The sequence below is a fragment of the Symphodus melops genome, assembly GCF_947650265.1.
Source record: "Symphodus melops genome assembly, chromosome: 2".
NCBI classification, from domain to species: Eukaryota; Metazoa; Chordata; class Actinopteri; order Labriformes; family Labridae; genus Symphodus; species Symphodus melops.
This window is the reverse complement of record NC_136692.1, coordinates 22,800,609-22,807,088: the sequence shown is the minus strand read 5'-3', so window position 1 is coordinate 22,807,088 and position 6,480 is coordinate 22,800,609. Positions and strand designations below refer to the sequence as shown.

General features: G+C 38.0%; 1 long non-coding RNA gene across 1 annotated transcript; it reads left to right on the top strand.

Moving 5' to 3' along the window:
- The first annotated feature begins 813 nt into the window (after positions 1-813).
- LOC306820585 lies at positions 814-2,776 on the top strand. Its single transcript, XR_013778688.1, has 2 exons — positions 814-921; positions 2,534-2,776. It is a non-coding gene; the product is annotated as an uncharacterized lncRNA (long non-coding RNA).
- Positions 2,777-6,480: the final 3,704 nt, after the last annotated feature.

Below are 6,480 nucleotides of genomic sequence, written 5' to 3'. Positions count from 1 at the left end.
GGTTTTTTTGTACTACGTGCATGACATTTTTTATGCACATTAAGCATGTGAGATCTCACATAAAATCCTCTTACACCCATAGTCAAAACCAAACAGGAAGTATTTATTTTGAGTGGTTCAAATTCGCGTTTCACAGGTTAGCTATTTAAAACGAACTCCAACAAAAGCGTTTATCCGATTGACACAAAGTCAGTGTCTGTGTGTTCTGGACAAGTTGAAGATCTCCCGATGTGCTCAATGAAAGGGCGTAGCCCCGGCATACCGTCAAACTTTGACTTCGACACAAATAAAAATGTAAAGCCTGCTGCTTGGCCATGTGCCACGTTTGAACTTCCGCTGTTGCACTCCCGTGGTTGCACTCTCACAGTCGCAACACGCGCCGACATGCACAGGGTGCTTCGGGCCCTTCATCACCGCTTGCGGTTTTAATTTTGAAATGTTGTGTATTGTAAAGAAAGAAGTATAGAGAATTTATCCTCTATACTTATATTCATCCTTATGAATTGTTTTTTTTTGCTTTAAAGCTTCTAAAGGCAGGTAATTTTCTCCAGATAAACGTTTTTTTGGATTTTGGTTTAAATTGTCATTAGGTCCTGACAGAAATAAATAACTAATGCTCTAAAAAAAACCCTGAAAAAAATCTCTCATCTGTTGTAAGCATGTAAAAACTACTAGGTACCAATATGATAAACCCATCATGCCTCCCTGTTTTTGGCTTTGAGGGAGCAAAGCACCTTTAAGTCCTAGTAATAAATGATAACATGTAGCTCTCAAAGATTATCATTAACAAACATTAAGGATAAGTTATTAATTAAACATTGAAATGGGAAAAAAGTTTTTTTTTGTTGATTTCATTTCAAATGGAAAAAAACAACAACAGCTGAACACTTGAAGCAAAGGTGAGGAAATTGCTATTGTTGGGTTCAGCCAGGATGGCAAAGTTCAGGCTGTGTACGTTTGGAGAACTACGACAAAAGACTCTATATCCCAGCATGCCTTGCAGGTACTCCCAGAATGCTTGCCACACCTAACACATAGGTGTGAAGTTTGGGAGGCATAAAACCGGCCATGCCCCTTCTCTCTTTCTCTTTCATACGTCGTTTGGCGACGTTCGAGGATACCAACTCTGTTCCTGTTTCACAGCACGCTTCTCTTTGTTTAAAAGTTTTGGCGCGCAGCTAATCCAAAGGCCTTGAAGCATACCGACGTCCTAATTTCCGAGCTTAGATCATCCATTTGAACGCATCTCAAAGAAGAGCGTCTTATTTCTCCCGTAGTAAAACGGTATTGAGAGAGACTGTAAGGATTACGTCTCGTTCCGTCCTTTAAAGAAAGGACATCCACGGAGATCACCTCGCTCGACGGAGGACACCACGGCCCTGCTCAACCCCCTTGGACGCGCCGCCATCACCAAACAACTGCAGAAAGACCGCTCCAGGACCTCTTTTCTTCCTTCATCAACCGTGGACAAAACGGTTACAAGTGAGGCTTAGCTCGGTCTGGGCAGTTAGATATAGAGAGTGTGTTTAATAACTGAGTTATTATTGTGAAACGGTGATAATATTTGCTTGGTGTTTGACCACTGTGTCTTAGGTTTAATGAGTAAAACCTCTTTTGTTTTCTTTATTTGTGCCGCTACGTCCCGTGTGTTTCTCTGTGAACTCTCGCGTCATAACCGGGTAATAGACTCATTATCAGAAAGACTAATGTGAACGCCGTCTGATACAAATCCGGCCACTGGCTTCTGGTAAGTGAAGTTAACTATGCTCTGAGTTGTGCGTGAGTTCCAGGCCGAGATTGAGCTAACGAGGTGCGTTCGTTTCTCTCTCGCTCTCTCGCTTTACACACACATGCACCTTTCGGCAGACGCACACACATAGAGATCTGTGGCTTTCCAGACGCTAAATAGACCTGTGTTCAGTGTCCGCCATCACGTGACCACGCGTGGTCGCCGCCATTTTGATCTGTCTCTGTCCGTGTCTGTCTGTCTCTCCCTCTCTCTCTCTCTCTCTTTCGCTCATTCACTCACACAGAAACACAGAAACACACACACACACACACGTGTGCCACACTTGTTTGTTTATGTTTGTTACCTGTAGTTTGGTTTATAATAGTTGTTTGTTTGATTAAGTTTCATTGATTAACTTGATGTTGCTTTGTTAAATAAATTCTGTTATAATTTAAAGAGCAATTGTTTGTGATTACTGTGTATTTGCATTGTGACTTAGGCTGGGTGAAAGGGCTTTGTGTTCGGATTTCACACCTTCAATTAAATACAGATTATTAATTATTAATGATATTGGTATTTAATTAAATAATTTGAGACTGATATTTGTAATATTTTGGTTGTTCCCTGTTTACAGGGTGGTGCCCCAAGGTTTATTAAACTCAGTTTAATAATAATTATTGATTTATATTAATAATTAAATAAACTTAATATTAAATTTATTTTGACAATCAAATTTTACGTCATAAAACCCAACCTAACCGTTGGTCAGGTATTCGCTCCTGAAAATCCCAACACTATAAAGAGGCCTTTGAGAAATGCATCAAATCTTTACAAGACAACACAAGGACCATGAGTACATCAGGCAGTGTGAGGGTGTTAGTTAGTGGAAGTGTGAATGTCAAGCTGGCCATATCCAGAAAACAGCAGTGGTCTTACAATAAGAAAAGCGTAAAGGAGGAATAACCAGTGATGTGAAAAAGAGGGGGTCTTGGGGGTTCCGAGACCCCTTGATTGACACTTGAAAGCCCTGAAACCCTCAACAGCAACATTTTGGGGGGTCTCTGAAAAAAAAAAAAATATCACCTGCAATTGACTTTGGACCAGAAAGAGGACAAGAAAAAGAGAGAGATGTTCGCTGTTAGGCCTTTGAATGAAAAGCACACAGCTACAAACTGTATATTTGCTGCAGATGTAATTCAGCACTGTCTTGGGTTTGCCACGGGAAAATGGCAGTCCTGTTGTCTTAAAGCCACTGAAGACGACCACGCTGAACGTTGTGTTCAGCACGGTAAATAAACATTATCATGTGTCAAAAGTTAATCAAAACAAAGCTTGGGGGGGCGGCTGCAGAATAATTTACAAAAATGTTGTATGTTGTTTCATTTAAAAAGCATGTCTACAAACTTGGACCTCTTGCGTCAATCAAATCTATTAAAAGCTATTTTGTCCAATACACATGTCCATTTAAGTTTTGTACCAATAGATGAACTGACATGATTGTGACATGTCTGTCACTTCATAGTGTGCAACACACACAAAACAAAAAACTCAAAGTAAAAACACCTCAAAGCAAACATTTTCTCAAAGTATGAAATGAATAACTTGGAAAGTATAAATGTAGCCTAATTCTATTGTTCTGTCACAATAAATTCTAAATGATATATCATCTATACATAGACTATACTTGTATGGAAAACAACAATGCTGAGTGGGAATACTGCGACGTTACAACTCTCCAGTCCATGTTTATAGAGGTATTCAAATGAATACTTCTTGTGGGAACATGTATCTGATGAACATTTGGAACGTCAATAAAAACATTGGATCAAGATTGTTTTTCAGAAAACTCACAAAAAACTTGGTATTTCACACCCTGTATGTAACACTCTCACTGCCTCACAGCACACACGACCGTGTTACATCTGTGGGAGGTCGATCACAATTTCTCATCAGTGCGAGTGACTCAACATATTCTTTGCCAGGTGCTGAGTTTCCAAGGCTTGAACACACATTTTTGTGATGTTGAGCGGCTGTTAAACGCACTCACACTGGCACTTTCATAACTCATCAGTCTCCGTCCATCAGAGCAATAAAATGTCTTTCTCACATCCCGAAACATATCAACTTACATCATTCCTGTAAGTAAGTCACCTCTTCAGTAGTCACTTCTGCTCTCATTAGATTAACTCTCCTGAAAATTCAGTGCAGTGTTATTCACAATACACATTAGATATATAGACAGATTTCGTCATTAAGGGTATACACTTTACAAGGGAATACAATACTTCACTTCAGACAAGAACGCCCCACTGATGTTTGTCTTAAATCATCATCTCAATACTGCACGTGTGGTAGTGACTGTGTCTATAGAGATCCTTTCCTCTGGCTGTATTTTTATGTTTTGTGTCAGTTGACGTAAGATATTTCTGGTTTGAAAGTTGGTGTGTTCCCCTCAGCCAATGACAGTGAGTAGATGAGGAGTGGATAAAATTAAGTGATTTGACGTGATTCATCCTGCAAATATGACGGACGTGGACAGCACAGAAGTGAAAATATTTAACCACAGTGAGGCAAAAGGCAACATGGATAAAGCTAATTATAAAACAAGGGTGAACCTTGGGTTGGCTTAAACTGGTGGACACAGAGTTGATTTGCTTTCTGTTACCACGCTGCAGTGTGTCAATGTCACGGTTTTGCTCCATAGGACGGGGTGTGCCTTTCCCCACTTGGTCTGTTTCTGTAACATGAACAAAGCGACATGCAGTCATGATCAGCAATAAACACATCACAGGAGAACTAAAAGATCACACTGAGAAAAATGTGCAAACAACATATCACATTGTCTTTTTTTGAGTAACTCAGCAACTTTTTGATTCTATTTACTCGTAATATGTTCAACACTGTTCATGACTGAAGATGATGAGTCAGCGCACATTTCCTTTTTTGTCAGATCACAAAGCATGGTCTGCTTACTTTACCCTGCCTAACAAAATATATGCTAGCATACTAAAATCAAAACATTACTAAAAATGAGCCTACAGTTTTTCACAAGGATTAGCCAACTAGTGTTCCTTATCTCCATGTTGTCGCTTGCTCAGATTCCAGAATATCTCAGCATTTCTTACCATGCTTATGCAGGTGACGACTGTATATTTCAGTGTCGTCACATGATCACAGTCCCTTACACTCACTAAATAAGTGTGGTGAAGGAATTATTGAGTGTATGTGCCAGAATTTCCAACTGCTAAATAAAGAAAACAAATGGAATACATATCTTTGGCCCTACAGAAGAGTTTAGGATGATTGCTTGCCTTGACTGCATGTCACCAAAATGCCAGAAATCTTGATGTAATTTTGGACTCAGTCCTACATTTAAAAGCCACAAAAGACAGCTACACAATCAGCCTATTACCATTTATTTTATGTAAAATACAAAGAATTTCTGTCTAAAAAACACACAGAAACTGCTTTATACTTTTATTTTTAGCAGGCTCAATTATTGCAACAGTATTTTCACAAGTCTGACAAAAAGTCCATTAGACAGCTAGGTCAACCAGAAAGATGCTGCCTCACCAACCTACAGGCTTCCTGTAAATCAAAATACAGGTTGTAAAATTTTATCATTATACACTAAATGGCCTTGGATCTAAATACCTATTGGATCAGTGAGTCCAATATGAGGCATACAGTCCTATGGGAGAGGTTTACTCAGTGTTCCCAGAACCAGACAGGGTGACAAACCTGTGTACTACCAGAGGCTTTCTCAATCTGTAAGCTCTTTTAAATCTGGCCTTCCTGCCTTCCTTAAAGTTATTTTTTTCTACTTCGCATAATTATTGTAATTGAATTAGGTCATCACGTTTTACTTTTGCTTTCAAATGCCTTCTTTTTTTAAAAAACTTTTTTACTAACTTATTTTAATTTAATCACTATTAATGCTACTTTTTGCCCTACTAGCTTATTTCTTTACTTTTATAAATTTATTATAATTTGTTTTTAATGTGTCAATTTTTATTAATCCCATAAATGTTGTTATTCACCGTATATTGGTAATGTTAACTCTGTAAAGCCTTTCAGTTTGCTTTTACTTTAAATAGAACCTGAATAATCTGCTGATCATTCATTGTGAGATTGTTGTATAAAAAGTTAAATTATGCAGTCCTTTTAACAACCATTACTCTGGACATTGAGCTGACTGCTATGACCTAACAACTCATACAGAGCATGCACTTCAGCATCTGTGCTGTTTCATTCACTCAACATATACGTAAACACAAATATTGATAAACATATCAGTGAAATAAGTGATTTTATACTATTTTTCAATGCTGTCAATCAATTTCCTTTTCTTGTCACAATAATTATTAACCACTGTTAATCACATTCATATTCCGTTATTTTGTATTTTAAAAAACGATTTTCATAGGTTTATATTTTTATTGTTTGTACTGCCTACTTCCTATTTGAATTAAATTTTTATTTTGAAATACAGTCAAAAACTTCCTTTAGTGGGAAGTTTGTGACATTAACTTAACCAAAAGAAGGAACTTGTTATTGATTACAAAGACAATGAAAACAGCAAAAGGCAACCAACATTATGAAAGGGAAAAGTTTGATGTCATAAGGTGATATTGGTCTTGACTCTACAACTGAGCTGTGTTTTTCAAGTTAAGTGAGATATTCAAAGGACCAGCAGTGTTGTTCTTTTAGCATCTTTAGTAGCCAAACAAATTGGATGGTCACGGCAGACC